Source organism: Elephantulus edwardii, unplaced genomic scaffold (genome assembly GCF_000299155.1).
Source record: "Elephantulus edwardii isolate Elephantulus edwardi_28Jun2011 unplaced genomic scaffold, EleEdw1.0 scaffold00114, whole genome shotgun sequence".
NCBI classification, from domain to species: domain Eukaryota; kingdom Metazoa; phylum Chordata; class Mammalia; order Macroscelidea; family Macroscelididae; genus Elephantulus; species Elephantulus edwardii.
In genome coordinates this window covers 4,626,313-4,638,851 of record NW_006399864.1, presented here as the reverse complement: position 1 = coordinate 4,638,851, position 12,539 = coordinate 4,626,313, and positions in this window count along the sequence as shown.

Genomic DNA, 12,539 nt, shown 5'->3' with positions numbered 1-12,539 from the left:
CTTGGAGTCAAGGATTCTGAAGCTTCATCTGACATACTTTGCGCATGTTGCAAGGAGGGACTGATCTTTGGCGAGGGACATCATGTTTGAGAGAGTGGAGGAACGGCGCAGGAGAGGAAGACACTGGATGAGATGGATCGATTCTGTGAGTGGAGTGGTGGTAATGAATGTGTTTGAGACAGCGAGGTTGGCACAGGATATAATGGTGTTCAGGGCTCTTGTACATAGGGTCGCTATGAGTCACAAATGACTTGATGGCACATAACAACAACAATCCCACAGGAGAAGATGATTCATTCTTCTCCCAGGGAGCAGTTGGTGGCCTTCAAACTTTGTGCCTTCAGGATTGCAGTGCAGCTTCTTGCCATTAGGCCACCAGAGCTCCCTTAATATTATGTAGAAAATATTTTTTTAACATATAGAATCTTTCTTGAAAAATCCCATTGTTATCAAAGAATAAATTTACAGAGTGCTCTAAAAACCACCGCACTATGTACACAGCTAAAATAGAAAGTGAAACAGTTTTAGTACCAATTTTTAAAAGCAGTAACACAACCAAAACACAGCAAACTCTAAAATCACGTCATACATTGTGTACACTTTTGGAATGATTCTCAATATTTCTCCTTGACAGCTTTTGAAAGAGAATTCCGTTCCATGTTGTCTGTACTTCACACTGCCATGATATATTCACAGGCATCTCACAATTAATGTATATGAGAAAGCTGACCATTTTCTGAGCAACTGAGAAATTTTCCAGAGAAAATATCAGTCCAAAGAAAATTCTACCAAGATATACGCTGAATATGCCCATAAAAATGTTACTAAAATCATAAAAAAGTAATTGCAAAACTAACAAAGGTAAAAAATGTACAGTATATACATCTTACAATGAAAGTAAATACTTTGAGATTATTAAAAGGAAAAGAGCCTAAGGGATCAGAATCTAAATAGTATAATTTGTGTTAAATGTCAAGGAACATTATTCTGATAAATGCCATTGTAATAATTATATGGAAATTGTTCTGAGCATTACAGAATGTATAATCACTTTTGATAGGAGGATCAAAGGTGTGAATTTCATGATCATTCAGTGGAGGAATTTACCAGAAATTTTATTGTAGCTTGTTCCTGGAGGAAAGAAAAGATGAGACGATAATAATTTATGGCAAAATCATTTTTCTGAACTATAAGTGAAATTATCTTGATTTTAAAGACATAAAAGACAAAATCAAACTTTTGAACATATGAAAAATAAATATCAAGTTAATCAAGTTACATTTTTAAGCTATGAGAAAATAAGAACAAATACAGTTTTCCTACAGTTATACTTTGGGTATTGGCAGTAAAGAGCAAGGAGATTTTATCATTTTCTCACAAAACAGAATTAGTTCCGTTTAATTATGATGATGATGCGCCTTGGAATCTACTACAACCCATAGTGACCGTACGAGCCACAGATCAGAACTGTACATTCTCCTGCACATCCTCATAATCTAGGTCATGCTCAAGGCCATTGCTGCAATCACTGTATTAATCTGTCTCTTTCAAGGGCTTATTCTTTTTCATTGACCCTCTGCTTTCCCGAGCACAATGTCTTTTTCTGAGAACAGACTCCTTCTGACAATGAGTATGTAAGACAAAGTTTCACCAAGACTGACTGGTTTGTTCTTTTTCAGTATTTTTGCACAATATTAATGTTGGAGTTTTTTTTTTTAAATGATGAAACAAATATACTGCATAAAGAAATACAAGAAGTCACAAAAATATAAATAATGTAAGAAACAACAACAAAACAGCCAACAACTTTCCCCCAAAACATGATTAATACATAAGAAGCAATTTAAACATATGTAAGAAGTTGCTCAATCATTTCCATATGCTACAGCTCTTGAAAACACCATGGTCTGCCAAGAAAACAAATAGGTCTGTCTCAGAGAGGGTGAAACCAAGTTTCTCTTTTGAATGCTAGGATTTTGAAGCTCTGCCTCACTTACTTTGGGTACATGGCCAAGAGAAGGACATCATGCTTCGAAGGGTGGATGGACTGTACAGGAGAGGAAGACTCTCCTGATGAGATGGATTGATCCAGTAATGGGGATGATGGGGGTTTGTGTGTCAGAGTTAGTGAGGACTGGCTCAGGACAGGAAAGCGTTCAGAGCTGCTGTACATAAGGTTGCTATACACCACAGGAGACTCAATGGCACATAATAACAATAACATGCTATAATGGGCTTGGAAGCAGGAGTGGCATCCACTTCCTAAACAACTTGCCTCCGGAAACTCTATGAACTTTGATAAGTGTACATGGTTGTAGAGGGGCTTTAGGACTTTTGTTCACAGGGTAGCTAATAGTCTTGCTCAACTCAAAGGCAATCAACAACAAAAGGGTTTTCCAGTCTGGAAAGATTTGTGTCCCTCAGTCCTCAAGGCACGTGAAAATCTTCTGTTCATCCCATTTGCTAGTGGTTCCATGACATTACAATTGTTGAGATGTATTGACTTGGGCAACACATTTTATGGAAAATCTGAAAAAGGAAACATCAGCATGGATTTCACAAAAGAAAGGAGAGATAGTTGGCAGGACACTTACAGTATTCATGAGATATATCAGCTCTCTATCACTTTTAGAAGGCGTAGCTCGAAAGAGACATGGCTGGCTGACATCCTGTCTGGTTTCTAAAGGTATGCTGTCTGGCTGACTGAGTTTATTTGAGCATAAACAGGAGACAAGTATGAGAGTGTGGGAAGGAGTCAAGGTGATTTTGGAGCACTGTAATTGATTCCTCAATTCAAGAGTCCTATAGAATGAAGGTCAATCTAAGTTTGAGTCAGAAAGCCCAGTGATTGAATATTTGTCATAGGCTAGACATATGGGGAATTTGTACGATCAGGGAATTTAATGTATGAATCAAATACACCTTGGTGTCATCTTTTGTGGCCCAAATAACAATACTTTCTACAGCTTTCTACACTGACAAAGTATGATTTAATTGAGAGACAGTGAAAAAACATTTTAAATAAAATACATGAAACAATTTATTTTAAATTGAAAGTTTTTTTGCATCTTTATGCTACATTCTTTCTGGAAATTTTGTGCTTGTTACATTTATTAAGAATGTGCTCAGTCAATTTCTTTCTAGAACCTTTTTTTAAAAGAAATTAGCATTCTGTGATCTTAGATAATCCAATTAATTTTATCTCAGCTGCGAGAATTATAAACCAGAAACCAAATCCATTATTTGATTCATTTTGACTCACCGGGACACTAGAAATAGAGCAGAAATTCCCCTATATGTTTTCCAAGACAATAATTTTTTATGGAAACCGACTGCTACATTTTTCTCCTGTAGAATGGCTAATGAATTTGGACTACTAACCTACTGACCTTTCACTTAACAGTTGAGGACTTTAAACACCAATGCTCTGTGAGGGGAGGAAATATATATATACACTTTTTTCTAATAGTAAGCTCATATTGCAATTGCCTTTGCAGCACAATGAGTTATTTCTTCCAAATCCATGTTGATGTATTTATTTAAAAATATATCAACCTTAAGGAAATACACTCATAAGCCAAAAGCTTTGTTTCTTTTTATTTTAATGAAACTGATAAAGCAATGCAGTGATATTTGAAAGTAACCTGAAGAAATAGTAAATTTATTATCATGCTATCTGACGTGCAAAGTGATTATCTATACACGTTTTACAGGAGTCTTTTATATTTAACACCCTTTCATTTCTCAGAGGCCACTATTCAAATGGCTGACAGGGGATAATTTGTTTTGTTCAGTGAATTCCTGATTGTTGTATAGCAAAAAGTTCTCTCACCTTCCATTCAACAATTCATCTTCCTCTGGTGATTTATTTTACTATTTCCAGACACATTTTATTAGCCACAGACTTGGCATGTGTCCACCCCCACCCCTTTCTGGGAATCCACTGAGTCTAACCTGGGTATGAATATGAAAACATAGTTATATACAATCTATTCCCTTGCCTGACTTATTTTTTTCACCTATGAATTTAAGAGTAACTTTGAGAAGTAGTTAGATATAAACTACTTAAGATCATCTTTAAAGAAATAAATTGTAATTATATCCAATAGTAGGTGAGAGGAAGTGTCTGGTGGTTAATTAGTTTTGTGAGTGATTCAGAAATGCTTGTCCCTGTCATGAGGTTGTACTTTCATTTTGATTAATAAGGAAAGGCTCAGAGATAGAAGTGTCATTTATTAAAAAGATAGAAAGATGGAGAATGGAAAAAGAGAGAATCACACTTAATTTTTTTTCTATGCCACTTATATTGACCAAGTAACACATGAAACTATTTTTAAAATTCTAGAACTTGTTCAAAACAGTCTTTTGTCTCCACTTCTGTTATTATACTCCATTTTCAGTAGGGTTTATATATATATCAGGTATTATTGAATAGCATGGCCTAGTGGCAAGAAACTGCTCTGCAATCCCAAAGGCACACAGTTCAAATTCACCAGCTGTTCCACAGGAGAAGCATGACAATCTCCTTCTATGAGATTAACTACCTCTGAGAACCCAACAGAGGGTCAGCTATGGTTTGGTTCTGATTAGACAGCAAACAACAACAACAACATAAAAATATTACTTTTATATATGAGTTAATATACCTAATATCTAATTAAAAAACACAACAGAACATAAATTCATTCTAGTCCTTACAGTTAAAACTTATGCAAATAAAAGATAAAAAAATATGAATTTTCACAACTTATTTATTATAGGCATCTGTTTACAAGTGATTTAAAGACAGATCATGAGGGGAAAGGCAAAACAAATAAATGTATCTGTAGATAGACCAATAAGCAATAGTTCAAACAAAGGGACACTGCATGGTTTAAACTACGAAAGACTTGCATCAAGGTTGTATCCTTTCTCCATATTTATTCTTTATTTTTAATTGGTTTGCTTACAAAATTTTGTGTACATTGTGTTTCACACTTTTCTTCATTCACATTGTGTATCATATAATCATTCATATGCATTATGCTTTATTAAATTAACCACCATTGGATTTTGCCCACCATTACACTGTCTTTTCACCAGGATCCTTCTTATTTACTTCCTCCCTCCCTCAACCCACCCAATTGTGCATCCCTGAGGGTTTTGCCCCTACCTATTCTAGCTTTATGCTGAGTAAATAATTCAGAAGGTTTATTATGTGAATAAGAATGTGACATAACGATTGGACAATGACTCATTAACAACCTATTTTATGCAGATGACAAAATCTTGTTTACTGAAAGTGAAGAAGATTTGAAGCACTTACTGATGAAGATCAAAGACTATAATTTACCATATGGATTACATTTCAACATCAAGCAAGCAATGATCCTTACAACTAGATCAATAGGCAATGTTATGTTGGATGGAGAAAAGATTGAGGTTATCAGCATTTTAATTTTACTTGGATGCATAATCAACACCCAGGATATCAGCAGTCAAGAAGGTAAAAGATGCACAAATCTGCGCTCAAAGACTTCTTTAAAGTTCTAAAGAGCAAAGATGTCAGTTTAAAAATTAATCTGGGCCTGATCCAAGCCATAGTATTTTCAATTGCCGTGTGCCTGAGATAATTTGGCAATGAATAAGGAAGACTAAAGAAGAACTGATGTCTTTGAATTTCAAGTGAATAAGAAGTGTCAAATAATCCATGCAGTGACAGATAAACACGTATGTCTTAGATGAAGTGTAACCAAAGTGCTCCTTAAAGGCAAAGATGGGGAAACTTTGTGTCTGTCGTAAGGGGGATCAGTCATTGAAAAACAAAAACTAAAATGAGAAGATCAATCAAAGATAGGAAAGTCCTCACTGAGGTAGATTGACGCAGTGACTGGAGCAGTGCAGGGACTGTGACGAGGACACAAGATATGGCAAAGTTTCAATCTGCTGTTCATAGTGTTCATGAGTTGTAGTTGACCTGATGACTCCTAACAACAATAACAATACTAAGAAATACACTGAGCAATGGGATTAAAAATTAATTAGGGCTAGGTAAAGAACATAGATTAAAATGTTAGTTAATACTTTCAATGACCTTTGCAAGGCTAATTCAATATTATTCTGTGTCAATTATTGAGCTAAAGAGCTCAGGAATTGAACTGTTCATAGCTCAAGAATTATTCCAATTCTGAAGTTCTAGGATTATGGGTGCATTTCATAGCTCTTTTCACCTGCTGCAGGATATTTCATTTATTTTGAGCATGCCACCAAGAGAGAAAAATCCCTGGAGGAGGCAGTCATCTTTGTAAAGTAACAAAGAAGACACCCAACAAGATAGCTTGACACTTGGCTTGAACATTGTGCTTGATCACATAAATGTTGTTGTTGTTGTTATGTGTTGTTGGGTCTCCTGCAACTCATAACCACCCCATGTACAACAGCCCTAACTACCCTGCTCTATCCTGTGTCAATCTTATTGTCTCTGACACACCTACGCCCATTACTCCAGTCACTGAATCAATCCACCTCATCAAAAGTATTCCTGTCCTGCGCTCTCCCTCTTCCCTCCCAAGCATGATGTCCCTCTCCAAGGACTGATCCCTCCTCCTCCTTGCAACATGTCCAAAGTATGTCAAACGAAGCTTCAGAATCCTTGCCTCCCAGGACATATCCGTTACTATAAAGATGGAGCAATACTGGATGTTATCTTATTATGGTGTATACGGGGTCACTGTGAGTCAGACCTGACTGAACATCATCTAACAAAAACAGTTGTTCTTTTTCATTCTGTTCCACACAGGCACAAGTAAGCCATAAGTAAAAGGCTGAAGTAAGAATTCCATTTGAGAACAGCAATTTCTTTTGCCAACAGTTTCATTTTGATTATCAGAAGCTCTTTGATGAAATAGTCTAAAAAGTGATGTGTTTTCATTACCAAATAGAGTACTTTTGGAAAAACTAATCAGAGAATTCAATAACAGGAGGAGATTCAGTGGAAATGTTTCTGCATTAACTCAAAAGTTAATTTTTATGTACATAAAAGGCACATTAAGTTTCCTCTGTTCAGTGAACCACTATTATTTTTTCCTGGTCACAGTATTCCTTTCCTAAGCTAATTGACTAAATAGATAAATAAATAATTTCCTTCAAATATACTGCATTACTGCCTAATTTTCCAGATTTCTTCTGAGTGATTTCCAGGTCTGAAGTTGAACATCATTATCTCAACTTTTGCTATGACAAAAACAGAAATTTTGAAATCTTAATCACAGAAATGTTTACAGATACTGCTATTGTTGGCTGCGTATGAGCCAAGTATAACTCCTAGTGAACCTATTAACATCAAATCTGAATCACACTCTGTTCTGTGTGGGCCTCACCATTCCTGACACACTCCAGATTGCTGTACTTACTGTGTTAATTCATCTCTTTGGTGGTCTTCCTTTTCTCCCCTCCCCTCTATCTTTCCAAGTATGATATACCTTTCTAAGGAATAGCCTCTTCTAGCAACATACCTAAAGTATGAGAGATGAAGCTTTGTCATCTTTGCCTCCAAGGAGGTCACTGGCTTAACTTTCTCTAAGACATAATTATTTGGTGTTTTGTCAGTCCATGGGATAATCAGTACTCTTCTTTTTTAAATGTTTTTTTAAAAATTTTGTAGTTTTTATTATTTTTCTGTGTGTGTACTGTCAAATTGGATCTGACTAGTACGGGAGATTATCCCTCCTTCTCCAGCAGAGCATCTGGTGGATTCGAACTGCGTACCTCTGGGATTGCAATGCGGCTTCTTGCCATTAGGCCACCAGAGCTCCCTCAGTACTCTTTTTTACCACACTCCAAGGCATCAACCCTACTTCTGTAATCCTTATTTATTGGCCAGCTTTCTGATGCACAGCAGGTAATTGAGAAAACCATGGCATGAATCAGGCACACCTTAGTCTTCAAACTGACATCATTGTTCTTAAATATTTTGAAGAGGTCTCTGAAAGCAGGCTTGCACAATGTAATAAGTCTCCTATTTCCTGGCTTCTGGTACTAAGGATGCTGGTCCAAGCAAAATCAAATCACTAACAATTTTAATCCTTTCTCTTTTGAGCTTGTGGAGCTTAGAGATAAAGATTTTCCTGCCAGTCCAAAGGCAAGTGGGTCAAATCCACCAGCCTTTCTATGAGAGAAAGATGGGCAAACTCTTCCTGGGAAATTTACTGCTTCTGAAAAATCTACTGGAAGATCAGCTATGGGTTAGATCTGACTCAAAAATATATAGAAACAACAAGAAAACTCTGTATGTAGGGGGAGGGCCATCAAAGGACACACATACACACAGGGAACACATTTATTTGCATGGTCTTATTTTGTACCAGCTTTGGAGGTAACACAACATTATCAATTAAAACACATTGAACTTATCATGTCAGTCACAGTGTCCAATCTAAACGCAAAGGCAGGGTATGGACGCCACCAGTTGATGAATGGTGAGGAGCAGAAAAGAGCATGTGGAATCTGAAATATTGCTATGGTAAATATAATCTGCCATTTGTTAATATTTAAGTCTCTGCTATAACAAGGAAAAAATTGAATTTGTCATTCATAAAACATTTATTTTAAATGTTTTACATTAAATTATTTTGAGTGTCTATAGGGGTTTATCATTATTATTTATATTAATCTTATTAATATATTAATGTGAACTTTCAAATACTCTGGCCTTTTTAGCTTGAATTTAAGGAGCGGCACTGCCAAACTTAAGACATGCAGTGTGAATCTAACAGCTGTTCTGTGGGAGAAGGTGGACAATCTCCTCTCATAGCGTTTATTGCCTCTGAAAACCCAATGGAGGGTCAGCTATGAGTCAGTTCTCACTCAGTACACAACCATAACAACAATAATATAGACTCTGTTAACTTGAGTTCAGACAATTCTGATAATTTAGTATTCAAAAAGTTGTTGTTGTTGTTGTTGTTATGGGCCGTCGAGTAGTTTTCGACTTCTAGCGACCCTATGCACAACAGCCCTAAACCCTGCTCTATCCTGCGCCAACCACACTGCCTCTGACACACCCATCCCGATTACCCCAGTCACCAAATCAATCCATCTCATAAAGGGTCTTCCCCTCCTGCGCTGTCCCTCCACCCTCCCAAGCATGATGTCCCTCTCCAAGGACCCGTCCCTCCTGGCAACATGTCCAAAGTATGTCAGACGAAGCCCCAGAATCCTTGCCTCCAAGGAGTAGCTTGGTTTAATCCTCTCCAAGATAAATCTGTTTGTTTTCCTGACAGTCCAGGCTACATTCAGTACCCTTCTCCAGCACCACAGCTCAAAAGCATCCACTCTCCTTCTGTCTTCCCTAGTCATTGTCCAACTCTCTGATGCATAGCAAGCGATTGCAAATACCATGGCCTGTATCAGGCGCACCTTAGTCTCCAGAGAGACACTGTTGCTCCTGAGTACTTTAGAGAGGTCCCTAACAGCAGACTTTCCCATTGCGATACGCTTTTTTGATTTCCTGACTGCTGGTGCCAAGAGTGTTGATTGTGGAGCTGAGCAAACTGAAGCTGTGAACAATCTCAATCTCTTCGCCATCCATCCTGACACTGCCAATTGGTCCAGTGGTGAGAATCTTTGTCTTCTTGACATTGAGCCTCAGTCCATACTGAAGGCTGCAGTCCTTGACCCTTCGCAGCAAGTGCATGAGGTCCTCCTCAGTTTCAGCAAGCAGGGTTGTGTCGTCTGCATAACGCAGATTGTTAATAGATCTTCCACCAATCCTGATGCCACAATTCTCCTCATACAGGCCAGCTTCTCGGATAATCTGCTCTGCATACAAGTTGAAAAGGTATGAAAACAGGACACATCCCTGGCGTACACCCTTCCCAATTTTGAACCATGCAGTGTTACCCTGCTCTGTTCTGACTACTGCCTCTTGGTCCAAGTATAGGTTTCACATTAGCACAATTAAATGTTCTGGGATTCCCATTCTTCTCAGAGTCAGCCACAGTTTGTTATGATCCACGCAGTCAAATGCCTTTGCATAATCAATGAAACACAGATAGACATTCTTCTGGTATTCTCTGCTTTCAGCTAAGATCCATCTAACATCAGCAACAATATCCCTAGTACCACGACCCCTTCTAAACCCAGCCTGGACTTCCGACAGTTCTCTGCTGATGTGCTGTTCTAATCGTTTTTGGATGATCTTCAGTAGAATCTTGCTTGCATGTGAAATCAATGACACTGTTCTGTAGTTTCAAAAAGTTAGCATTGTAAAAACTCTAATGAAATACTATATATGTTAAATAATCTTTTAGAATATATTAATCTTAAGTATTTATTTAAAACTGTGATACATTCTTAAATGGTTTTTAGATAAAATGCATGATTATTCTGAAAAACAACAAAACTTTTAGTAACTAAAAGGAAAATCACATATGTATTATGTCCACTATTCCCCACTAACTCCAATGAGAAATACTAAGCCTTATTTTGTTTAAGATCATTTATCCTAAACAATGTTTAAATAAGTGCATTGTGAGTAAAGGCTTTTTAAGGTAAACATTCAATTCCACCTAATACTGTTCTCACATGTTCTACATGTTATGCTCTATGGTAAATATTATTCCTCCCCCCCAAAAAATGGGCAATTTCCTCCCGTGCAATTACTGCCTCTGAAAACCCACTGAAGGGTCAGCTATGGGTCAGTTCTGACTCTATGGTACTCAACAACAACAGCAAAATTGCTGAAGACAGTTCCAGGAGAGAAACAAAAATGTGTTTATGAAAAATAATCTCATTATTAACGTGCAAGAGATTTGTCAGCATTGTTCAGATTAAAGGAAAGAGTACATTAAAGCAGAAACAGTTGTTTCCAAAACAATTACTCTACTTAAATCGACATCGTCAAGCTGACACTTAGAGTAACCTTTTAGTAAAGGTTAGTAGGCAAAGGATTATGTCTGCTCTTTGAAAATGTCAGATAAAATGTTACTTTGCCAGAAAGTAAAGCAATGTTAATCTAAACATAAAGCACAAGTTATGTTCATTAAACAATTCTAATAAATAATAGCAATCAGAAATCACTATATTGTCCTAAATGGTAAGGGTGTATTCTAGTAATGTTTAAAGAAGATGAAAAACATATATTCATTATTCTTAGATACATTAACTATAACCTAAGGATATACAAGAAGAGGAAAGATAATGAGAGGCTCAGAAATACAAGTAAAGAGAAAAAAATTATTTTACTCAAAAAATCATGAAAATCTAAATGAACACTGAATTTGAGAGCACACAGCCTAATATGTTACATGAGAAATACCAGACCAAGGCACAATCTCCAATGACTAATTAGGTTTCACTGATACATCAGTTTCTTTGTTGGAACAATAGTGTTTGCCCAGGATTATCTGGCAAAGTTGCTGTGAACTAGTAAATTGCTTCCTGTACTTTTGTATTAATGTTGAGATTGTTCCAATCATTTTAGATATCCTTACACATAAATCTTTACACAAGTGCTAGTGGATTATTCAGATAAATTCTTATAAGTGGAATCCCCAAATGGAAAGTTATGTGGCTTTTTCATTTCAAAAGACAGCCCACATATAGTTTAATTTCTAAGATCAATACAATAGCCTGTTGTGGCTGCAATAGCAAGCTCAAATGCAGCAATAATTGTAAGGATGGTGCAGGCCTGCTCGATGCTTTCGTTTTTTATACATACGGTTGCTTTGAGACATAACCAATTGAATGGCATCTAACAACAAAGTTTCTTTTTTGTGGTATGATCAGGTAGGGAATTCATGGACCCTTAATTAAATTACCCAAGATTTGACAGCATTTCCAGCTTTTAGACTCCAAACACAAAAACAATAGAACCCCCCCCAAAAAAAAAAATTTTTAAAATTGAGAGTTACTTCATTTGTTTACTCCAGAATCCTGGTGCCTGGAAACTATCCAGCATATACACACCTCGACTCTGTAAAGAAATTCAGCAAGCAAAGAATGAAGGAACTAAGATATAAAAGGTGATCGTTAAATCTGGAGGCATAAGTACTGTGTGCAGACTTAAAATATGTTTCACATGATGAGTTGTCATGTGACAGGCATTTTAAAATTGAGGTCCTTTTAAAATTCCTTATGCAATTTATTAGAAGATATATTTAAAACTCTAAAGATTTATTTATTAGCAATTTGGAATAAATGTGTTATGATTAAACAGATCATAACAGTAGTGAGAATCTTATTGTAAATTAATCTCTTAATGCCTCTTCCTGTCCCTCAATGCTTATCCAATTCTAAGTAGCTTCATTTCTGCTACTCTGTAGACACACATGGCTTTACATTAGCTCATTAGTCTTAGATTTTAACTTTGTGTCACCTGTCTCATTTTTAATTTGAATGTTATAATTCTACTCTTATAAAATTGAGTAACTTCATTATTGTCTAGACCATTTTCACCGAATAGTTTGAGGAGATTACGAAGGTAAAATACGCACTAATATCCCTAACTGTTCTGTTAAATAAATAGAACTCCCATTCTCTTTTTCTGTATCCCATACACA